This window comes from Lemur catta, chromosome 19 (genome assembly GCF_020740605.2).
Source record: "Lemur catta isolate mLemCat1 chromosome 19, mLemCat1.pri, whole genome shotgun sequence".
In the NCBI taxonomy this organism is placed as follows: Eukaryota; Metazoa; Chordata; class Mammalia; order Primates; family Lemuridae; genus Lemur; species Lemur catta.
Window position 1 is genome coordinate 16,199,220 of NC_059146.1, and position 25,989 is coordinate 16,225,208.

Sequence of the window (25,989 nt, forward strand, 5' to 3'; positions counted from 1 at the left end):
AAGCTTTGCAGTCCAGCTTGTGGGGGCTTACTGCAGTTGTTAGCATGAGTTGTCCTCCTCAGTAGCTCTCTGAGGAAACCAGACAGCTTCCATGTTTCCGGTCTCAGTGACAATTATTCATCTGTCTTGCTGTGCTCATCCAGCCCTTGTTCTCCTTTTAATTACACTTATTGTGTGAATATCTTTCTTTCTCATGAAAGTCAGAACCTTTTTGCAAAAATTATCCTTTTACATATACAGGATACAAATATAGTTTCATACAAATGCATAGAAATGATCGTGCTAAGGTTGCTTCCAGTACAGTTTTTTACATTTTTCTTTCCCTATTTTGCTTGGTTTTTCTGTCTCTAACCTCTCTCCCTCATCATTATCCATGTTAACAATCTAGGGGATTTATTTTTCTGTATTTTTCTTCATGTTTATATAATTATATAAAACATCTCTGTACATATAAACATATGTGGTGGGAATTGCATTTTCATCTTATAAAAATGAGATCATATTTTACAGATTTTTCTGTTTATTGCTTTTCTCATACAACAATAACTCGTGGAAATCCCTTCTACTCACCTGATATAGGTCCAATTCTATTTTGCCTAATGGATACATAATACTACATAAGATGAATATTTCATAATTTATTCAGCATTCCCTATTAAGAAGCGTTCGGTTTTTTCCCCAGTTTTTGCCCAGTGAATGCTGTGGCATCCTTGAACATTCTTAAACCTGGTGCTTTTCTTTCAGACAGTTTCTCAGACGTAAGATTTTCTGGGTCGACAGATAAATGTATTTTTTTATTGTAATAGCTATTTCTAGTTTATTTTCCCAAAGTCTGTAACAAATTCCACTTCCACCAGCAGAGTGTGAGAATATTTTTTCCCCTGCATGCCCAGCAGCCACAGATAGCACTCTGCCGTTCCGCCATCTTGTCAGGTACAAGGCTACCTCATTGTCACTATAGTTTGTATTCCCTTGGTCTGCAGTGAATTTGAGCATCTTTATTCTTTCTTGGATTGTCTCAGAACATCCTTTGTCCATTTTTCCATTGAGTGTTTATCATCTTGTCAATCTGGAAGAGCTCTTTCTATGTTACCCCTCTGTTCATCCCCTACATGATAAATATTTTTAATCTGTTTTTATTCATTTATTTTGATTATGGTATCTTTTTCCATATAAAAGGCTTTTTCCCCCAACATTATATAATCTGTCTTTTATAGCTTCTGAATGTTGTCTTGTTTTAAATCTCCTCACCCTCAGAATGTGTATGTAGATACTTCTTAGATTTTCTTGCAAGTATTTTTTCTATTGTTTTCTTGTCCACATTTAATTCTTTAAAATATCTGGTATTAAGAAAAATAATCCAAAACTTGGAAATGCAACAAAAAAAATAACTGCATATCTTTCCATTGTCATACTAGAGCATTGTCCAACAGGTCCATTAAACTGTTAATCCTCTAATGATTAAAGGATTATTTAAATTTCTTGGCCCAGTAGACTAGGAGGTATACCATTTCTAACTTGCTATTTACTATTGATTAGGAGTCAGACTCTGTGACTTTTTTTTATGTTAACTTGTAGGTTTTTCTCCAATAGAGATGCAAATTATTGCTGTTCAATGGAGAAAATAACTCAGGTTACGGTTTTTTCCCTGTAGGACATTAACTAGTTTTGACTCTTAGTAAGCTTGCTCCAGCCTGCCTTTCCTCACTGGCTATATAAATCTCTGTCCTCCAAATGCTTTTTGAACCAGCTTTACCATCTGCTGGTTCCCTCATTAATGAATTAAATAAATCTTTAATTTGTGTTCAATATACATTCATAGGAGAGTCATGTTTTTACCTTTTTAAAAATTATACTTTGACACTGGAATGCATTTGTGTATATAACATGAGAGAAGTTTAATTTTATTTTCCACCCCATAATAGTCAGTTGTGTCACCTCCATTTATGAAATAATCTATCCTTTTCCCCACGACATAGCAGTGCTTAATTTTTCCATGCCTAGATTACAATCTGGCGTATAGTAAGCAATAAATATATTTTGAGTGAATATTGGATATTCTCATGTGTACTTGGTTCCACTCCTTGGTTCTCCCTTGTGCTTTTCTGAGCTATTAGTCTATTCTTTTGGTAATACCATCAGTTTGCTTACTGTGACTTTATAATATGTTGTGATATTTGAGAAGCAGTCATTTTGGTTAGTTTTCTTTTCCAAAAAATTTCTCTTCTATTCATGGGTATTTATCCTTCCATATAAATTTTCAGATCATTTTTTCCAGTTCTAAAAAGAAAAACATGTTTGGAATTTTACTGACAGTTGTACATTGATCTAGTAATTTTGACAAAATTGATACTTTGTGATGTTAAGCCTTCCTTTTCCAGAACATGATGCGTCTTTCCATTTGTTCATCTCTTGCTTTATGTCTTTCAATAACAATTTTATGGTTTTCTTCATATAGGTCCTGTATCTTGTTATCTTTATTGCTGAGTATTTTATAGATATTGTTGCCATATCAAACATGGAACATTTTATCCCATTTCCACTTTTAGGTGTTTTTTGCCAGAACAGAGAAAGACTATTGATTTTTATATCTTTATCTTGTATACAAATGCCTTACTAAATTCTCATTATTTTTGATAGTTTGTTTGATTTCACATTGGTTTGATCCTTCTCTGACCCTGAAGTGCTTTCAGAGTGAAAAACACACCAACAAACAGTCCCCATGATTTCTTTTCTATCTAAAAGCATTTACTCCACCTAGCAACCTAGCCTTCAACACATTCCTTTTTTTTTTTTCTTAATGCCCTAAACCTTGCTGTCAATATGCTTGTTTTCGTCTGTGTTTAAGTTCTGCTCATGAGAGAAGGAAGAACCCTGCAGGAATGCCATCCAAAAGGAAGCTGTCTAAATGTAAAAGTTTCCGGAGATACACCAGATCTAGAAAGAATATAATCCACAGGGACTTGAGGCAGTGGAAAAGTACAAATAACGTCACAGGGGAAAGGGATAATATAGAACTGAAAAACATTAGTAACAAAGTAAGAAGACAAAGTGTCTGGGAGCAGGTTAGGGTGGAGAACAAGAAATAAGTCAGGGAAAGTTTTTCAGGACTGGGATCCTTGCAAGGGTGCCCAAGGCCTAAATTTACCCAGCCCTGGTTATGGTGTTGGAAACCTGTGCAAAACCAAAGACCCAAGCATTCTCTGAGTCACTGTGCACAATTTTAAAAAGGAAAGTGGCTTTATGTAGACACTTTCAGAAGGGCATACTTGAATCAGTAAATACCTTTTTTTAGTGCTCTTTGCTTAATCTAGACACCTTCTTTGTAATGTTCCTGGCTGTTAATTCTATATTTTTTGGTAGTTCTTTTTTCCTCTGGCTTTTAAAATGAGGCAAGAAAAAAAAGTGGTTATCTTCTTTTTTATGTAATAATATACCAGTACTTGGTTTTATGTAATTTAATCATAGCGTCTATAGTGTATGAATCAATCACTTTCTGAATTGAAAATAAATTACATTTATATAGGAAAAAGATTCACCAAGAGCACATGTTTTTCGAATCCATTTGTTCTTCATGTTAGCAATGTTAAAAGAGGCATTTCCAGCTAGCCCATACTTGTTCTAAATGTCATGAGCGACAGGCTTTTACCTTAAAGGAAATACCTTCATTTGCTGTCATCTGAGTCAATATTGTTGCAAGGGACATTTGATCAGACTAATGAAACACTGGACTCCTTCATCTTAGAAAAATAGACAACAGTAAAATATTCTGATATCGTTTTTCTTGGGGCCAAGAAAAGAAATTCTACAGACAAAACAGCTGTATTCTCTCTACGGTCAGGAAAAGAACACACAAAAGAAACAACAGGCATCGCTTTCACTAGAAATCTAGGCTTAAGCCCGTGGTAGTCTGACTTCACTTTCTGTCCCCTCCACCACTGTACTCCAAAAGACGCCATGCTTCTCCTGTTGTCACACACACAGGCGTAGGCCCTGCCCCCAAGGCTGGGTCTCTGTGGTTTTGCTCCCCACTTCCTTGCTGCTCTCCTGCCCTTCGTTTATGAACCCAGCCCCTGGGAGAGTGTTTCTACTCTGCTTATCCCACCCCTGGGCAACTCCACAGGTAAGTGACTTTCAAACTACTCTCAGAAGAGCCCACAAGAAAAAAATGTGTTTAACCTTACAACCAGGACATAAACAAACACAAAATAACTGAAATAAAAATTTCAAGAGACAGTACTTACCGTGACGATGTGTAATGTACTCTAATACTTTCCCTTCTGTTTTATCCTATTTCCGTTTTGTTGTTGTTGTTGTTTAATGTTTTTGAGATAGTGTCTCATTCTGTTGCCCAGGTTAGAGTACAGTGTTCTGATTACAGCTCACAGCAACCTCAGACTCCTGGCCTCAAGCGATCCTCTTGCCTCAGCCTCCCAAAGTGCTAGGATTACAGGCATGAGCCACCAAGCCCAGCCCTATTTCTGTGATCCACCAAACCGAGGTTTGAGAATCCGGGCCAGGCACAGTGGCTTACGCCTGTAATCCTAGCACTTTGGGAGGCTGAGGCTGGAGGATTGCTTGAGGCCAGGAGTTTGAGGTTGCAGAGAGCTATTATAGGATGACACCACTGCACTCTCCCTAGGCAATAGAGCGAGACCCTGTCTCAAAAATAAATAAATAAATAAATAAGATTTGAGAATCCAATAAGGGGTCACATACCACAGTTTGCACAAAACTGCCTTCATCTGTGCATGAGTAACATGGAAGAGGAAAGGAGCCTGAAGAGTGAACATAGGTCATTAGGAAAGAGGCACAGAGCTGGAGGGACTGAGGACCACTGAGGCAGCGTTCATGGCAGCCCTGGCAGGGACATAGCAAACAGCGTCCTGCCACAGCTCCTGCGCATTTCTAAAGAGGGTGAGAGGGTGACACCCCCAACTTGAAGAACCATTGAATTATAGTAATGCCCAAGCTCAAATCTACCCTCCTCTCAAGAGCTAATATCTTGAGTGGGAAAACCATATATTCATCATATAGTCATAGAAAAACTGTATTAATTAAGCACCTACTGCATGCCAGAAAATAGAAGCTAACAGGTCACATGATGCACCATATTCTGTCCTCTTTGTACTGAGGTCAGTAAGTATTCCCTGAATCCCATGAGGTAGCAAGAACTGTTTTAAATGGTAGAGATACAGTGGTGAACAGGAAGTAGTCCCTGCTGCTGCTTTTGCAGGAGGAAGACCTGTTCCACAAAACCATTGATTTTTTTTTTTCCCCCCGTGGTTCTTGACTGGGGCTTGATTTTCTCCCCCAGGAATATTTGGCAAGATCCGGAAACATTTTTGTTTGGCATAACTGGGGGGTTGTTACTGGCATCTCCTGGGTAGAGGCCTGGGATGTTGGTAAACACCCTGCAGTGCACAAAACAGTCCCCTACAACAAAGAATCATCCAGCTCAAAATGTCAATAGTGCCAAGGTTGAGAAGCCCTGTTTAGCCTTTTTCTTTATCATTGGTTCAGATATTACGAGATCATGAGATGAGATTCGAGTAGATCAGTGACTGAGAACAGCATTTTCTTCCTGGGGATACCGAGTGGCTTAGTACAGGTTATAAACAACTCAAAAATTTTGAAACAGTGGGAGGTAACATGGAGTAAAGCAAAAATTAACTGAGCACCTCCTGTGTGCAGAGAGCCGTGCCCGATGGTGTGTAGGTGTCAGTGTGTGTACAGGTGTAGCTGGGGCTGGAGGAAGAGGAGGGTGGAGTACACAGAGCTAGGGCAGACATGCCACAGGCGTTTCTCCTCTGACCCTCTTAAACCCTATTTACGATCAAATCCACAAACTGATCTCATTAACCAAAAGACCTAACCAGTACTGGGTAGTAGAAATCCTGCTACATTCACAGTTTTCAGGGAGCAACAGAATTCTTATATACCCACATTAAACTTGAAAAACAAATCAAAGAAAATGAGTTCAAGCACACCTAAGGTAGCATTTCAAATCAATCAAAGCAAGACATCAGTGTTTATAATGCCCAACACACTGTAGGAGGGAAAAGATGACCATAAGTAATAATAAACAGCAGTAGGTAGTAATATGTTGAGATCTAGGCCAGGACCATGCAAATGGCTAAACTTTACTTTTCTTCAGTAATTCACGGGGGAAAAAAAAACAGAAATTCAATTACTTAGTATTGCTGAATTGTCAGCAGGAAAAGGATGCTCTGTTCAAAAGCACTGCTCAAAATCTACCTGGAACCACTCTCCTGCTCAATCCAAGGAAACCAGATTTTCAGTTTCATTTAAAAAAAAAAAAAAACATAACTTCTGATTTTTAGGTATGGCATTTTGTCTTTGTTTTTTAGCTTTTTGGTCTAAGGAGTATTCTTGTTCTTCAGAAGCAGGGGTTGCAGAACAGTTGTCTGGGTGCCCTTGGACTGACCCAGTCCTCCCCTCTCCCTCACTTCCTGTTCTCAAGAATAACCACAGGATGCTCTCGGGGTGCAGCATCCTGACATCAGGAGGAACTGGCTGGAACAGCCTGGGCTCTGTTCCTGTCCCTCCTGGAACAGGATGTCCTACAACACTTTATCCGGTGAGTCCGTTACCCCCCGGGGTATGAAACCCAGGGTGGGCTGCTTTTCAGGGTCCTTGAGCGGCAATGCCACTGGGACACACACAGACAAGACGCCATCTGCTTTGAGCAGCTTTCCTGAGATTTGGGGGGACCAGCTCTCCATGAATCCTAGGCATCTGTTGTCCCTGGCTGCCTGTCTGTAAGTAATGAACCTGTGTGTGAGTGCTCTGTCTCACCAGACCAGCGCAAGTGATGGAAACTGGCACAGGTGAGGCGTTTGGAGTCCTCAATAAACCTGCTTTGCAGGCCATTCAATCATTGGATGTGAGTTTAGAGGTGTTTTCAAAAGAAAATTATAGGGCCAGGCGCGGTGGCTCACGCCTGTAATCCTAGCACTCTGGGAGGCCGAGGCAGGTGGATCGCTCGAGGTCAGGAGTTCGAGACCAGCTCTGAGCAAGAGCGAGACCCCCGTCTCTACTAAAAATAGAAAGAAATTATCTGGCCAACTAAAAATATATAGAGAAAAAATTAGCCGGGCATGGTGGCGCATGTCTGTAGTCCCAGCTACTCGGGAGGCTGAGGCAGAAGGATCGCTTGAGCCCAGGAGTTTGAGGTTGCTGTGAGCTAGGCTGACGCCCCGGCACTCACTCTAGCCCAGGCAACAGAGCGAGACTCTGTCTCAAAAATAAAATAAAATAAAAAAATTAAAAAAAATTGTATAATTCCGGAGCAGAAAATGACCTTTTACTGTAGCAAAAATTTTGACCATTCTGTTTTTCCATATGTTTCTTCCTATCTGAACACCATCCCCCATACCCCTGAAAAATGAACCAGCTTCTCAAATGCCTGTGTCTTTGCTGAGTACGACAAACTCTTCCTTAATCCCCACCATTTGGAAAGGCACTCATATTGAAACTCTGAGTACATTACTTGGCAGAAATACATACTGCAGCATTTTAAATATGAGGCTTGTTTATGGTATTGCTTCTCTGAGGACAAGTTATGAGATCAGTGACAATTACTCTGCCTCCTCTGGCCTCAGGGTCTCCAACAACGGAGCAGGGCAGAGCAGGGAGCAATTACAAGAAGCAGGCAGAGTGTCAGCAAAGAGGCATAACATGGCACCTGGCAGAATCGCCAAGGAGAAGGATTAAGGAAAATCATCCAAAATAATTATCCCAAAGACCAGTGGGGACAGGGCAAATCTCCTACAAGCTCTCAAGAAGCATCCTACTGTCACTGAACCCAGGAGGACCAAAGGAATGTTTGCCTGAATGATTTGATAGAATTAAGAATACAGTTCAGAAAATCTGCAATTAAATGTGCACCTGTGAGTACCTGCTACCTGTGGTGCTCTTATCTCACTTCCTTTCTAATCTGCAACCTCTCTCCCCCTCTCTCTCTGCCCCCTCCCTCTCTCTGTCTCTCTGTCTTCCCCTCTCCCCTTCTCTGTATATATTTGTTCAGATGTACGTTTATGTGTGTAGGCAACAAGCTTTAAAATTTTTAAAAATGACAATTTTGAAATTTTTATCATCTTCTTTCTTAACTCAAATCCCATTTCTCACTAAGACATTCAATTTTGAAATGCATCTGAATAAAATTCCTAATAAATAAATCTTCTTTATGATTGCATTTTTCATTCAACTGGATACCTAGTAAATAGATTTTATGGGTTATCCAATTCTAAGGCAAATATTAAAGTTAGCCGAACTCCATAGCAGTGGTTTCATTGGATTTTTATTGGTTTCCCCAAATCATTGAGTTATGGGCATGAGATAATTTCCCAGCAACAAGAACTATAGCTTAGAGTTTGGGGTCTCTACTTAATCTGAAAGTTGGTATTATTGTTGCATCCATTAGGATTCTGACGAGACTTTCAATTTGAAGGCATTTGACAAATTTATGGAAATGCCTTATCTTAAGAGTTTGCCTTTAAAGGAGAGATTAGGAAGAAAAAGTGTTCAAAGTGGGGTGAAGCTGCATATATAGCTTTAGCTGCTAAACATATTCCCGTTTTAAATCTAGAACTCATTTTCAAGTTTGTGTTCTGCAACTAATTCCATCATGGATGTTCCTTTGGGCACAACAGAATGTTTGAGCTCAAAAGAATTCTAAAAAATATAATCATAAAAAAATGTAAGAAGACGGCATTTTAGAATACAGAGTGTTTTACCTAAGAGACTGAGGAGGGACCACTCACATTTAGGAAATGCTCCTAGCTAGTTGCTTGCTCCTAGCTCTTAATTTCAATACTATAAAGTATTTTGGAGACTTTAGAAAGTTCACCCTTGCCCTCACAGCTAAAACTGCTAACAGTCAGGGCCTGAAGGCTCCATTCCGCCACCCAATTTCTTATTCAATCCCCGACAGATTCCTCTTTTTCCCTTACTTGGCGAGTCTTGGAATTCACATTCCCAGATGCTACAATAATTTTTAGGCTCCCATGCAAACGCTTAGTTAAAGCAACCACTTGCAGACCATGGCATCGAATGACTCTACAGAACAAAACTTCTTTAGGAATTTAGAGACTAAATCCCCTGTTACCTTCCTTGATGAATAAAGGGTAAACCATTCAAAATAGTTGGATCTTAGTCTGGGCACACTTTGGTACCCGAGCCATCAGCTCTGGTCCTGGTCCTGGAGATCTATGTCACCTTCTCCACACACTCTAGCCACCCTGGGATTACTCTGTCCACCGCCGCCTGGTCATGTTCAGGTCCTCTGCCTGTGGATTTTCCATGTCGTGGAATCTCTACACCAAAATTAAAGCTTTAGTCCAAAGTGGCTTCTCTCTGTCACCCGGGGAGCTCCCGGGCTGCCTTTCTCTCCATCCACATAAGTGTGCTTTGACAAGACAAGTTCATCTTAATATTAGGCTGAGAGAAACGTACTTAGAAAGCTAAATACGCAAGGGAGAAAATCACGGTGCACGGCTTTGCTGTTTCTACTCCTCCAGCCTCTTAAGCTAAAAAAAAAAAAAAAAATTAAATTGATATTTTCAGTTCTCCTAATTCAAGGAGCAACTATATTTACCTTTCCAGGTCAGCAATTCCCATTTGTTCTGCCAAGACAAGGTCACAATTACTCTGAAGCAGAGCCTTGTAGCATCGCTCCCCAGGAGTGTTTTAAGAATAGGCTGGCCTCTCTGAAGAACGATTCGCAAGAAAAAGCCAGAAGTTTGTTGTGAGCGTTAGGGTCATTTCTCCCAACAGCCCCACTGTATATCCTGAGCGTGTTGCTCACTTCTCAGACCATTTTTAGCCCCATAATTCTGCAGCGAGATGAATGGCAGCCTCCCAGGAAGGCATTAATATACTGTCGGTCCGTTGCACTGTGCACAGCTTGAAACACAACTAATAAATTTCCCGCAAATTTTTCTCATCCCCTTTAATCCTTAACTTTCTCAGGATGTGTGCGGTGCTGCTGAGCTGTCAAAGAAGCTGTCCCTGGAAAGTCTCTCATTTTTCTTTTAGTGCCAGTTCTTAAAAAGTCACAAAGCAAAACAAATTACCCCCATAAAAATTATAATGGCGGACAGGAGAATGCACGGCAGCCCTCCTCGGGGACCACAGCTGCCAAGCTCATGCTCACCCACACCTGTTAACCACCCATCTCCCCTGCACCTGGCAAGGTGTGGGCGCCGGGGAGCAGGTGCTGGGACTTGGGGGGCAGCATGCCCACTCGGCCAGCTTCCCAAGCCACCCCAGACCACTGCTGACCTCTCCGTGCCACCAAAACTGCTCTCTACAAGGTCACCAGTGACGACCTAGAGGTTGCATAGACCAATGGGCAATCTTCAATGGCTATTTTGTTTTTCTGGCTTTTCAGGAGAATGTGATACTCTTAATTACCCCCCTTCTATGGGAAAAATACTCTCGTCAGTTGGGTTCCAAAACATCTCCCAGATATCTGGCTTTTATTTGTCTCCTCCTTTGCTGTTTCTACTCCTCCAGCCTCTTAAATTGCTGGCTCTTCTTTCTCTTAAGCCCGTGAATCTCCTTACTCAACAGCCTCTCTCTAGGCAGATTCACCTTACTTCAGAGATTCGATTACAATTCATACATCAACAACTCCCAAGTATTTTTCTTCCCCCAGATAGCTCTGTTTAAAATCTCTATGTCCAATGGCTTCCTGGACATTCCATTTGCATGTCTTTTTGCTGGGTCAAACCTACATGTCCAAAGCTGAATTCCTAACCACCCCTCCAAACCGTCGCTTCTTCCCCATCTTAGGAAATGACCCCAGATCTACTCATTTGATCTGACTCAGGAGTCAGGGGTGGGCCCTCTCTCCCCACACTCCTTTCTCTGGGCAGTCACCAAATCCAGTCTAGTCCCTATCCTGTCTCAACCCAGCCCATTCCGCCCACTCTCCGCACTGTCCCAGGCCTCCAGCCTGCCTCCCCTGGGCCACTACAACTGCCCCCCACTTACTGGGTCCCCTTCAATCAATTTGCCACCCTGTAGCAGAGCAAGTTTTCTATATACATCTGACCACATCACATCCGCTTCCCACACAGATGAAGCATTTAATATGTGTGAGTCACAGTGTTAGAGCCGAGGACACAGGTAGAATGGTAAACAAGGCGGCATGGATTCTGGCATATGGGGGCCGGGAATTCTACTCTAGTGTATAAAGTAACAAGTGGCACCTTAATTGAAGAAGGTAACATTCTGAACAAGATCTTTACATATGGTCCCACACACAGCTGCATCTCAATTACATGGAAAGTACATGAAGAAATAAATGACTGGAAGAAAATCCAACAAATTATTAACAAAGAATTACAGGATTATGGAGATTTGATATACTTTTTTGTATTTATATGATATTTACTAAAACCATGTACTAATTTTTTTTAATGTAAACTTACTATATAGTTCTATGAATTTATGTTTTTATGGGGAAACCTAGACAGAACTTCTAAATTTTCTATTTGGAATCTACTTCCTTTCTATTCTGTCTTTCTCAGTTTTCATAATAAAGCAGGAGGCAAATCAGACATGAACAACCTCAGCTTCCTGCTGTCTCCAGCTGTCTCCTTGCTACAGTGCTGAGAATGAGGTGTCGGACAACCAGGCCAAGGGCTGCCCTTATGGTAGTTCCTCCATCTCCTCTGGGTCCAATCCCTCCTCTGCCACCTCCCTCGCCTGCGTGTATAACCCCCTCCTCTCTAGCCCATCATTGTGCTCAGGCCCTCCCCACCCTTACCTCTCCTGGACCCTGTGGACTAACTCCATGTCCCACCTTCTCTCTCCTTTCACTCAATGGCCAACGTTTTTGAGAATGGTCGAAGACACTTCCCGCCATGTTCTCACCTCCCATTCACTCTTCAACTTCACCAAATTTGCTTCCACCCACAAAACTCCACTGAAACCGCTCTTGCAAATAGCACCAGGAACTTGCACACTGTCACGTACAATGGACACTTTGCAGCCTTATTTTTAAAAACTTCCTTGCTGACTTTTGCACATGCTAATCTTTTTGCCTGGAATGCTCTCCCTCGGCCCATCTGCCTGACTAACTCTTCTTCCGCCTTTTGCTAGACTAACTCCTCTCTTTCCGATCCCAGCTTAAATGATGCTGGGCCAAAGAAGTCTTCCATAATTCTCCTCTTTGCACCCCAATAAAGATGAGCTCCCCTTGTTCTGCACTGGAGCACTCATACGTTACTCATGGAAACAAGGAGTTTCTTATAAACAATTATTTAAGATATGATTCAGCAATCTCACTCCTAGGTATTCATCCAAGAGAAAGGAAAGCATATGCCACACAAAGACCTGGACACAAATGTCTACAGCAGCTTCATTCATGATCCCCCAAAACTGGAAACAGCCCAAATGCTCTTCAGCTGATGAATGAACAAACCAACCTTTTTGTCCATTAATGGAATACTATCCAGCAATAAAAAGGAACAAATGACTGACACAACAACATGATGAATTTCAAAAGCATTATCCTAAATAAAAGAGGCCAGACACAAAATGCTACATCCTCTATGATTTCCTTCCTAGGACATTTTGGAAAAGGCAAAACTATGGCGATAGAAATCAGATCAAGGGTTGCCAGGGGCTGTGTGTGAAAGAAAGTGACTACAAAGGGGCAATTAATCGAGGCTGTGTGATGTATTACAGTGGTTCCCACCTGGTAGTCAGGCCTTTTGCAAGTTGCCCAGAAGGGACGCAGGGGTTTCACAACAATTACTGGGAATTCGCTCGTCTTCCATTTTACTTTCCTTCTGTAAGGGCGACATGCTGGATCCAACCCCACCCCGCCTGCCTTCGATTGGGCTCTTCCCTGCTTGTTGTAGATCACACTCAGGGAAGCCAGACAGAAACGCACCAGATGGGATTCTGCAAAGAAGGCCACCTGCCTAGCTTGGCCTGCTCTGAGCATCAGAATCCTGGGGGTGTCGGTGAAGTAGGGAATACCCGGCCCAGGTATTTTCCTGGGAAAAGGGCCAACAGTTGCTATCTTATTCTGAAAGTAGGCCACATCCTTGAAAAGCCATGTTTCAAAAACTTTATAATAGGATATTTATGAAGAAAAATTAATACAAATATGCAAAAATTATATATATTAGAAGGCTTTCTGTGTTCGTACTACAGAGTAGTCATAAGGCCCTTGTAAGATCCACTGTGGGGGTCTTTCTAGCCAACAAGGTGTGTGCCTCCCACTCCTCTCATTAGCCCACCAAACCTCCTAACAACCATCTTTTCTTGTAGTTTACAGAACACTGTCCTATGTATGATCCCGTTTGATTTTCATTCCCGTTACGAGACATAGGAAGAATTTTTATTCCTATTTCACAAATAAGGAACTGAGGCTGGAAGAAGAAAAGAAGTTGGAGCACGCAACTGCCTTTCACTTCCTTTCCATGCTAATTCCTTTCCATGGAAATTAACTCATTCTCTCTGTAATCCAACTTTCTGCTGACCTTCTGTCCTTTCTGTCTAAGACTTCTCTTTCCTTTGTTTCAGGCAACACTTGCAGAGACTCCTCAAACCTTGATTTGTTTGTATCTCTCTTTCTTGCTTTCTAATCAGAAGTCTAACTGCCTTGGACGTGGCGGGGACCGTGCCAGGGCCATTCCAGCCCCGACACCAGCAGTCTGGGGCTCCTGAATCCTCAACGTTTAGTACCTGGGTCCTTTCCTGTGCTTACTTCTGAATCCGAGCTCCTCAGTGCCTTGCCCGTCACCCTACAACTCCCCACTGTCGTATGTTTTTTCCACTCTGACATGGAGACCAACCTGATCTCTTTGATCTCAGCCCAGGACATATGATCACAGAAGTCTCAGGATATCCCTGAGGGACAGGATAATTTGTAGAGAGATACACTAGGTCATGGAACCCCGATTCTTCTCCAAACCCCAACTCTTTCCACACTAGCCCCTTCCCACCCAACACCACCCACACACTCCACTACTTGAGTCTTTGAAACTCAACTTTGACCAGCTCAAAATTACTTCTGATCTGCCCTAAATACAGGTGGATACTGGACCACCAGTGGTGCTTTCTACTGCCCTAGGGCGTGTGACAAAACTGATATTTTACAGTAAAAGACAAACCAGATGACTTCTGAATCCCCTTCCATTAGCAACCAGTTTAAATGCACTTAATACTGTGAAAACTAAAAAAAAGAAAGAAAGCAGGCTAAGAATAAGACTTGCCTAGAATTAATGTTTGCAGATTTGATGCTATCTTTGCCACAGAATTAGCATATATTCTGCCTTGTCCAAATCTCTTTCTCTTTCTCCTCTCTGTCCTCTTCCAAAACTCCCAGCATCGGCTACAATGTAGGACAGAATTTCCCACACAGCATGCAGACATCACCCATCTGTCTCTAATTTCACAAAATTACAAACTGAAACGGCCTTGAGAGCCAAAAATTCTATTTCATTCTTCTCTCTGATATCCCAGTTAGGCCAGCAGACTTTCTTTTCTTTCAGTATAAGTCAGGCATTTAAGGCAGAATTGAGAAAGGAGAGGGAAGACCCTGAGTATCTCCTTGCTGTCTTGCAGATAAGAATTTGCAAGAAGCTGGGCCACTCAGATCCAGTCAAATTGCAGACAGCCCAGGAACGAGTTTAGCATATTTTCAACATCATGGAAACTACTGCATTTCCCCTGCAAAAAATATAAACCAAAAGACTCCTTCTGAAATCTAGAGCACCCCTCTAAAGTGGGCAGGATGTGTTAGATGTGTCAGCCCATTGCTGAATCTCATTCTGCAATGGCAGTCAATGACTTTGTGTCTCAGGGCTTGGGCTTGTGATGGAAGCCAGCATCTCTGAAATGAGATGACTTCTGGATTCTCTTGTTCAGAGTTCCCTAAAATATACTGGCGTGTGTGTGTGTGTGTGTGTGTGTGTGCGCGTGCATGCGTGTGTGCATGCACACACATAGATAACTCCAAACATCATGAATGAGGACCAAATAGCATTATCAAATGCTTCACATTTAAGTGGATTACTCCTTTGAGAAGATAACTTCTAAAAAAACATGTAGAATAAAACTCAGGGAATAGGGCCAGGTACAGTGGTATGTGTCTGTAGTCCCAGCTACTTGGAAGGTTGATGCAGAAGGATCATTTGAGCCCAGGAATTCAAGTCCAACCTAGGCAACAAAGCAAGTCCCCTATCTCTTAAAAAACAAAACAAAACCAAAAAAAAGCTTCAGGTAATGGTACACGGAATTAGTCATTCCCTTGAGAAGAAGTATGCATCCCCCAAGATGGAGCAGCCCAGAAGGCATTTAATTTGAAATCAGAAATCCTAAGCTTTCATCTTTGTCTTAACTTGAGGTGGTGGGCTGAGCCTTAGCTTCAGCCACCTGCAAAAACAGAATGATCAGCAGAGCGTTCCTTGGAGTAGGTGGCATCACAAGTACTTGAGGGACACAATTAAGATAACACAGCACTTGATAAAAGAAGGAAGCAGTTAAAGTTAAGGAAAGTTCCACTTGACTTTAGGCACCCACCTGTCTCAATCCAGGCTCGCCCAAGGCACAGGCTGAGTGGAAGACCTGGTACAGGCGGCTTGTTGGGAGTGCGATCCAGGAAGCAGGAGTGAGGGACTGGCTGTGACCTAAAGGAGGGAAAACCAAAGCAAAGGTTCATCACTAAGTTCACAAGTGGAATGCAATTCCACTGAGATTCTTGGGAAGGGTGCAGAATGCCTCCCAGAATGGGCCACCCAAAAGACAGTAGAGCATCTGTCCATCTGTTCCAGTCCCCTTTGACTAAAGTTTGCCCCTAGGGGCACTAACTCACATGCTCTGGGCTCAGCAAGCTCCCACTGCAGCTGAAGCAGGGCCTGGGGCAGAGTGAGGACTGACACGAGTTGAGCACTCGAGGTGGGATTCCAGCAGCCCACGGTGAATGTGAGCACACATGGAGCTGCCTTCAGCTGAGGATAAAACCCCTGGTGGTCTGAGAGTGTTTCCTACGCCAAGCTAAGGCTCTCTCCCAGCCGTCCCTTGCTTGTTCTGTCCCCTGACCATCATATTCCTAATCACAAACCGCACTGCCTGGGGTGATTTCTCCTTGAAGAACCACACCCCCTCACCTCCAGGCCTTTGCACACTCTGCTGCTGCTGTTTGGAACAGGCTCCCCGCCCTCCACTCTGCTGTCTGGTCTCAGCTTAAAAATGATTTGCTCCAAGAAGCTTTCCTTGACCCCGAGGGCAGGTCCGTTTCCCAAGCTATGTGCACCTAGTGAACATTATTGTACAGCTTGTTTGTGCTAGTTATCACAGTTTAGATTATGGGTTTTTTTTAAACATCTGTTCCTCTAAGCATGCAAGCACACACACATAGGCACGCACCATTCAGTGTATCCGTTCTGTGAGGTCAAGACACTTGTTCTTTTATTAACATATATATTCTCAAAACCCCACATAATGCCTGGCACAAAAGCTAATCAATAAATCTTTGTTAAATGGACTAACGAGTGGACAGGTTAGTGAATGAGTCAATCTGTGATAACGGCAAACATCTACTGTGGCTCAGATCTGCCTGGAAGGCCACTTTGCTCAGGAGGTCCCGGTCCCTTCCTGGTGTGTTGCCTTCAGGGTGATTATTCCAGAACTTTCTCTCCGGGATCTCTTGCCTGGGCCTTTCTGGGAAGAAAAAAGTGCAAGTCAATTGCTGCGGAGTGTGCTGGGGATTTCTCTCGCCACTGCATGTCTGCGCCATTCCCGACAGGGCCCGAGGGTCGTCTTGCTTGTCTGTTTTGTGGGCAGCACACTCCGGGGGTGGGCAGTACCATTAGTTTTCATCCTGGTCTTTCAGACCCAGTTTTCTTTGTTCGATTCTGACTGTAACCCTTTCTTGTGTCTAAAGGCAGAGATGGTCTCTGGCACCGTTGAACTGCCCGTGTGCTCCTCGCCTCTCTTGCATCCTGACCTTGTCACTCTCTTTTGCAGGACGCTAACTCTGCACAAGAACAGAGAAGAGAGGAGGCCAGTGCAAATGCCTCATCTACAAGCTGCATCCTTCCCACCGTGAATACCCCGGGAAGACGCACCTCGGGGGTGCAAGCGGGGCCAAGGCTCCTCTGACTCAACCCGCAGACGACCTAGTAAACAGCAGGCAGAGGAAAGAACATCCCGGGAGTCACAAGTGCAGGGAAGAAGTGCGAGTCAGCATCGGAGGAGACTGCAACAGATAACAGCTCTGTCCAAATTGCGTAAGGTCATGACAGCCCTAAGAAATGGGCAGAATATTACAACGGGGGATCCCGAGAGCAGGCTCAGAAGACCAGCAGGGCTGCATGAGGGAGGTGGGCACGGGCAAGAGGACCTGAGTTCAGGTGCACTACAGACACCTGGGATGAGCAAATCCCAGGCCAAATCCCAGAGTGACAGAGCCGTGGCAAGGATCCAGTCACCGATCACAGTTCTTCTTCAGTCACACCATGCTACCTCTGGCCTCCTCGGCTGCTGAAGTCTTTTCTGCCTAGAAGGTTCTTCCCCACTCTCCCCCCTACTCCTCTCATCCTGCCACCTGTGCCTGGCTAGGTTTGTTTCTCTTTGCCTCTCTTCTAAGGAAGCCTCCCCTGAAGCCCTGACGTTCCTGTCCCTGCAGGTGCCACACCGCCTGCCTCCCCCGCTACCCTGGGGGCACCCAGAGGAGAGCGCCATCACATTTACCTTCACATCTCCAGGGCCTAGACAGTGCCTTGCCTGTAGTAGGTCTCACCAACAAACTGAATAAACGAATTGAACAAATGATTGAGTTGACGCATCATTTAGGACCAGATCTTCAAGAGAAGGCAGAAGCTATTTATCAGAACAGGCACAAAACCAGAGCTAGACCATTAATGGATACAATATGACACTGAGTCCCAAAGTCCTGAGCAATGCCTCCTTAAAATCCCACTACCAGATGTCAAGATTGGTGTGAGATTTTGAGATGAAACTGAGTTTATAGATAAAAGTTCCAAGGCCTCAACCCCAGCTGGCAGAGACAAAACTCAGGCAGACTGACAGCACTGCATAGGCTGATTCTTTCATTCCCTCGGCTTGGCAAGCGTTGGGAGACTTTGGAAGCGACAGATGGGTAGGAGGAAAGGCGACTGGCATTTGTTTGTAGGGGCAGAGTCGGTGCAAATGTAATTGACCTGATGAAATCTCTCCAACCTAGTTTTTTCCCTCCTCCCTCCATGTGCTCCAACCTCCTCCACCTTCACTCAGTTTGTTGAATATGCCAAGTTCTTTCCCGCCTCAGGGCCTTTAGACATGCTATTTTCTCTGCCCTGAATTTACTTCTACCCACGCTGTAAAATATAAAACTCCTTCTCCCTGTAGGTTTTAGCCTAAGTGTTAATGTTCAGTGAAGACTTTCTTGGAGACTATTAAAAGCAGGCAGCCCCCAGCACAGCCCATTAATCTCAACCTCTTCTTTTTTTGCCTTCATCATAATATTTATATGATTTGTAATTATGTATTTATCTGTTTTCTGATGGTGCTGAGGGGGATGGTCTCCCATACTGGAACATAATTTCATAAAAAGAGAGACCTTGCCCAGCTTGTTCATTGTTTGATCTTTAGCACCGAACATGCTACCTGGCAGTAATGACCTAGTAAGAGGTCATTGTTGTCAGTCCTAGTGTTGTAGCTGTCACTGTTATTTTCAAAGGAATTTCTTTAGCCTTTATAAAACTGCGTTGATGTATCACATTATGGACTCAGGCATGAGTTTCTCCATTTTCTGTATATTTTGTGTATCTTGTATCAGAAAGCATTTTTTAATGTGCACAGGACCACCTCAGCATTCAGTAATACATATTAAAGGATGCCGTGTAGGTCTGGGTTAGCCTTGTGAATAAATCCCTCCTAATAAAAGAAAATGAGATTTCACGATTAAGGGGGTTAGAAATAATCAAGAGAAGGCTAAAAATAAAACCAGCGGAGGCTGAGTAGAACAAAGAATAGCTACTGGCATGCATTCCGAAATAATGTCCCAGATTACAATTTCACATAAAAAATAAAATAATTGCTTGCCAAGCCATAGAAAATGCATGAATTCTGGGAGAACTTAGACAGAAACTACACTCTGACCGCCATATAGAGTCTCGAAGTTTCCCAAAACCCACTTTTCCTGGGCATTCTGAGTATTCCCCGGTCTGACTTCCCACCATCCTGGTGACGTGGTACCATTGGTGGCCTGGTCGTAATTACCCAAACCAAACCTGCTAAGTTAATTATTTTTAATTGTCCTAAGGAAGTTTTGAACTGAACTCTGCTGGTTTGCACATACTCGATGAAGTCCCTGGTCAGGCCCGAGGCAAGTTAAACGTTAGCCTTTTTGTTCCACGTTCGTATCTTCACAGCAGACAAGCCCTGTCCCATCTCCTTTAAACTAGATTTCAAAACTAATGAGTTGTAAACAAAATGTTCCTTCCTCCACAGAAGACTAGCCGCTTTTCTTCACCATCAGAAGGTTTAAAAATGAATATCACTTTCAAAGTCAGAGCACAAAACTTTCCGAGTTATCGCTGTTATTCAACTCACTCCCACCCAGACTTTAAGGTTCGGTCCAAGCCCTGACAGCTCCTAGAAGTCTCCTATTGCTCCAGCCCTGATCGTTCTGAACACTCTGAAACTGAGCTTGCAGCTCAAGTTGTATTGTTCTCTAATTGTGTAAGATAAAGGAGGAACAAAGTCCAGGCACAGGTTTGGCTTTGGCCCTTTCCAGAGCTTCAGATGATGCGATTAGGACCAAGCATCACCTTCACACCTCTTCCCCCTCCGTCTTCCTCTGGGGGCTTCAGTCTCCTGCAGGCTCCTGCCCGTGGGGGCAGGATGGCTCCTAGAATCTCCATGCTTACATCTCATTCTCCCAGAAACCCCAGTAGAAAAGACTATGCTTTTTCCCTCTATCCCTCTACAGAGGTCCTGAACTAAATTTAACTTGAGTGGCTCTGTATTCACCTAGCTGGGGTCACGTGCTTATCTGTGACTCAAGGACCATGACAAAAGAACCGCAAACCTCTGATCAGCCAGCTCTCCATCCCCTGTCCACTCCTGGAGCAGGTCTTATATTCAGCGCCACCCGAAACACACGAAATGAAAGGAAGAAAGAAATCGATTCCCCAGGGGGAAATTGGGATTCTGTTACCAAAGGGAAAATGGATGCTCGGCAGGCAGAAACATCAGGTCGTCGCTATACTTAGGTGACAATTTGAATCAGATTATGAGCTGCTCTCTGGTTCGGTATTAGCTGACAGCAGGTCAGAGAAGAGGGCAGGATAATTTGATCAGGGGTGGGGACCGGGGAGAGTGTTCAAAGCCTGGAGTCCAGCCCAAGGAAGCGGGACATGGAACACCACAGTGCAGGGGCCATGGCAGTTTGCATGACATCTTAGAAAGAAAGTCCAGAAGATACTCGACAGCCATTGAAAAGGGAGCATTCACCAAATTCACAAGCCTCATTTATTTTGCCTAACTCGAAATAACTGCCACCTTAAGAAAATAAATAAAAGAAGAGGGCAAAATGATTTGGGACTAGGCCACGTGGCTTTGAGCCACACCAGTTACTAAGCAAAGAAATTGCCTCGGGCATGTCACTTATCCCCTCAAACCTTCAGTTCCATCGTCTACAAAATGGAATTAATAATACTTCCCACGTCACAGAGAATTAGATGTGGTCATATGTGTAAGGATCATTTCTAAAGATGCTGCACCCAAGCCTCCCATCCACACGCCTGTTGCAATGAGACTGCTGCTCCTCTCGTCTACTGGCCCTCCCTTTGAATCTGGGCTGGCCCTGTGAGTTGCTTTGTCCAATAGAATGAGGCAAAGGTGATGTGCAGCCTCTCCGTTTAGCCTATAAGAAGCCATGCAGCTTCCATTTTTGCACTTTTGGGAACTCCCTCTGAGAAGCCAGTCACCGTGCTGTAAAGAAGCTCAGGTTAGACTGCAGAATAAGAAGACACATACGGAGAGATTCGGTTGAATTTTTCAAGATGTTGAATATTCCATCTCTAGTTGAGCTCTAGTTGAGTAGTTGTTTGACTACCACCCTTTGTTCTTCTCAGGACACGCAGCTACCACAAAGAGTGATGGTTAAAGATTGCTGGAAAGTGAATGAGTATTTTTTTTTCTTTTTTATAAGCTACCTCTGCAAATAAGGTAACAAAGCGAGAAAAGGCGGAAAACAGTTTTAATCCGTGGGAGCCAGTATTCATTATATGATATACAAACTGTTAATGGTTACCTACTCCCGAAGACACTTCATGCTGTGATTTAGAACACAAGAGGATTTCGAACCTTGCTTTCCAAGTGTTCAACTTACTTTCCTGGGCATAGCCTGTTGTATTAGGTGGATTGATGGCCCCTAAAACGATATATCCACATCCTAATACCCAGACCCTGTGAACGTGACATGATTTGGAAAAGGAGTCTTTGCAGATATAACTAAGTTAAGGATCTTTAGAGGAGATGATCCTGGATGATTCTGGTGGGCCCTAAATCCAATGGCAAATGTCCTAATAAGAGAGAAGAGGAGAAAACACACAAAGACAACAAGTAGAAGGCCAGGTGAAGACCGAGGCAGAGATGGTAATGATGTGGTCACAACCAAGGAACACCTGGACCCACCAGAGTGGGAAGAGGCAAGGAAAGACCCTCCCCTGGAGCCTTCAGAGGGAACACGACTGGGAGTTCAGATCTCTGGGCTTCAGAACTACAAAAAAATAAATTTCTGCTATTTCAAGCCACCGAGTTCGTGGTAATTTGTTACAATGGCCAAAAGAAACTTAAATATCCATATGACATCAATATAATATTTAACCCCTTGTTGTTCAATGTACAAAAGAGAATCATATTAGAGGATCGAACCAAGAGGGTGGGTGAGCTGAGTACATATGCAGGTCTGCCCCAGTTCCCTAGAAATGACAGAAAAGGTTTTGTTTTTTGTGTTATCTATAATAGAGACATTCTCGGAGGACTAGAAATTAAGAGAAATGCCTGTATATAGAAGACAAATGAGAGTGGATTTAACATAGAAAACAAAGTCCCAAACCTCTACATCAGAGAACTTCTGCAAAAGGTGGTAGCTGTTGGCAGGTGCCCCAAGTTCCAAGGGAGCAGATAAGGAAGGCCTGAAGGGGGCCTCAGGATGAATTGGGATGAGTTTTTGAGGCACCAGCAAAGAACCATCCAAGCTGTCAGTCCTTCTGCCCCGCTGGCAGGTAATAGACTAGCGGAGTCATTAGCTCCCAGGTAGCACAATGAGTGTGAGCTCTTGGCCAGGACCCAGGTTGGAAGGTAAAGTCTCCACAGCCAGGAGACCAGGCCACCTTGCCTTGCAGATGGTCCTGCCACCCAGCCTCTGAAGTCTCTGGAGGCAGTCTGTGGTGAGCAGATGCAACGTGCATAGACATGCTAACGGGAGCCCTGCATTCAGAAATCAGCACACCAACTAAAAGAAGAGAGGTTGTATAACCCAGGATCACCAATAAGTTGGTTAAGGGCTATAAAAACACAGTTCACTAAAAGGAATATGTTTCACTATTCAATAGTACAGTGGGGAAATTATAGTCCACAATAATTTATTGTAAATTTAAAAATAGCTAGAAGAGAATTGTCATGTTCCCAGCACAAAGAAAAGATACATGTTTGAGGCGATGCTACCGCAATCACCCTGACTGGAACATTCGATAAAAGGATGGAAGAAGCCTGGTCCCTGGATGACAGATTGGGACGCTCTTTTCTTTTTAACTCATAATAAAAATAAATCCATTACTTAAGTTACAGTCTATGGTGCATTTTGTTATTTGCAGCTAAATATAATCCTATCTAATACAGCTCAAAGGAAAAAGGACTGATACAGAAAAAAAAATTGTTTGTTGTATCCATGAAATAAGAATAGGCTGTTAGGAAAATGAACCAGTTATAAGTGTTGAATATCTAAGGGGCTGACAACAAACTGAATGAACATAGTGGTAGAATAAACTACTGAGCTATGAGAGCCTATTCTTCCATATGAGTGAGACGGAAAAAGAAATAAAGAGTATAAACACAGTTGTATTGTTTTCCTAGGGCTTCAGTAACCAAGTGGTAAAAAAACAAAAATTTATTATCTCAGCTCTGGATTCTAGAAGTTGAAGATCAAAGTGTTGGCAGGGTTGGTCACTTTTGAAAGCTGTGAGGGAGAATGTATTCTATGCCTCCCTCTCCCAGCTCCTGGTGGTTTGCTGGCACTCGACTTGTGGATGCATCTCTCTGCTCTCTGCCTCCATACTCACGTGGTGTTCTCCCTGCTTGCTTGTCTATGTCAAATTTCCTCTTTTTATAAGAACACAGTCATATTGGATTAGGGTCCAGCATGACCTCATCTTAACTAATTACATCTGCATCAACCTTATTTCCAAATAAGGTTACATTCTGACCTGAAGGTCACTGGAGGTTAGGACTTTGACATAGGAATTTTGGGGAGATGCAATTCAACCTAAACAGCAATAAAAGGCAAGGAGGAAAGATACAAAAAGGCCCAACAGACATGTCATAGAAGTTCAAAGGTGAGAAGAGACAGAATAAGAAATATTTTTTTAAATAAAAAATGGCAGAAAATTTATCTGAACCAAAAAATGACAGTTCACATTGCAGAAAGAATCCACTGAATACTGAGCAAGATTAATAAAAAGAAAAAAGAAAAGACCCACTTCTAGGCAAATTATGATAAAACTTGACAATAGGAATAAAGACAAAAATTTTAAAAGCATTCAAAATTTTTTGAAAATAACAAAAATTAGATTAACCTTTGACTTCATAACAACTTTACTAGAAGCAGGAAGACAATGGAGCAACGTGCCCAAAGTTTTAACAGAAAATCGTTTCAAATTATCATTCAAGTGAGAGGAAAAATTAGAAATGGTATCAGTTAGCAGTTAATTAACTATTGATCCAACCGTAGATCCATGGCTGAGACCTGATTAGTTCTAGCCAGTCCGAGCAATCCTATTCTCTTGCTAGGGCTTGGCTCAGAGATGAGTATGTGACACTTTCCAGCTGAGACACCAGGAGAAATTTGTGGGGCCTCTGGAAAATTCTCTTCCTTATTCTCCTAGAGCTGGATCTCTTCCTCCCATTAGAAGTGGACATGAAAGCAGATCATTCATTGCTCAGCAGTCACCCTACAGCCACAAAAGGAACCAGATTTAAGACGAAACCGACACCCATGCCTTTCTTAACTACAGTTCTGCGGGAGAATTAAGGCCAGCTGAAAATGACGCGTGTGACTGTTTTATCACTTCTCCTAAGGATGATCCAGAGTTAGATACCATGCTAGATGCATAGGAGGTAAGTTAATTTACTGCATTCAGTGGGTGCCTTATGTCATTAGAGCTTAATTTCTAGAGTAGGGTGAGAGGGCAAATCTACAGCCAACTCCAGCCCACCACCGGTTTTCTTGGACCCCAGCCTCATTTGCTCACATGTTGCCTACCGCTACTTTCATGCTACAAAGGCGGCATATGGCTCCCAAGACCTAAAATATTTATAGGAAAAGTGTGTCAACTTTAGAGAAATCTCAGTTGAGAAGGTTTGCAAAGAGATTTGGCTTTGTCCACCTTGCTCTTTGCCTCGTCCTCAGTTGGCAGGAGTCAGGACAGCCGGCCAATGAGTTTTGCTGAGATTTTATTTCTGCCTGTGAGTGACAGATGATCTCAGGCTACTTTCTTCATCTGCAACCCTATCGCAGGCAGGGTCGTTATCAGGATTAAGTGAGTTAATAACTGCAAAATACTTAGAGTGTCTCATGCCTGACACATAGTAAGCACTCAGTAAATGTTAGCTGTTCTTCCACACCTGATACCAACTACCACCTACACTTACTTTTTTGTTTTAAAGAAATAGCAAATTCAAGGTTATCCCTACAGTCATGCTAATATCCTCTACTTATACTCCATTATTATTTTTTTTTGAAGGAAAGAGAAACTGGAGGGAATTAAACTCAACTTGGACAAGTCCATGGGAGGGTTTTGCATATATGACCACCAGCTATGTCTCAACAGAAAACATTTAAATACCACAATTTCAGATTGTATGACATTGAAGAGATCCTCTGAGAGTCTTCTGTGATTTTTTTTTTCCTTTAAAGGAAAAGTGACTCTCTTTTCCCTGGGCATAATGTTGGATGGAGAAGGTCGCTACGCCTCTGAACACCACTCAAGATCAGCTACTTTTTTAAATCTCCCCTTTCTCATCTGGAGTCTCATATCTCATTGGGTATTTTTGCTACAAATGTCACTCATATCTTACTTATTAAATATTTAGAGATCTACATGTGTTAGACACTAAAAGCTATAGATTGCCAATTAGAGGGATACTTTTCTAATGCTTATATTAATACTTCTAAACTGTTAGGTTACCAAAGTGAGAAAAGATGATTTTTATTTTTTAAAAACTATATGAGAGCAGTAGAGTCTGGTGTGCTATTTTCATGATTAGCCTTCTTTGGCAAGCTGTGCTGTAAGACACGTTAGAGCACTTAGTGGAGTACAATGCATTTAAGTGAGTATTCAATGAATGTTGATAATGATGATGATGATGATAGCTATCACAGCGACAAGGATGAAGTAACCATGGCACCTTGCAATTTGTGGTAAACAATAGCAATTACACAGCAGCTTCTGTTGTTGCTGTCTTCCAGACAAGATCCAGAAAATGTTAATTAACTAGAGAGATTGTTGCAAAGTCTCTTGGTAACGGGCAGCCTTTAATCAGCCAAGCACTGGAAATCAGCATTAGCTGGATGTCTAGGATAAACCATTAATTGTATGAATTACAGTTATCTCATGGCAATTATAAATCTCCAGAGAGGGATCCCTTGGGAGATCAGTATCTTTGGAAGCTATCAGGGAAAGATCCTTGTGGTAATGAGGACAGGACAAGGTT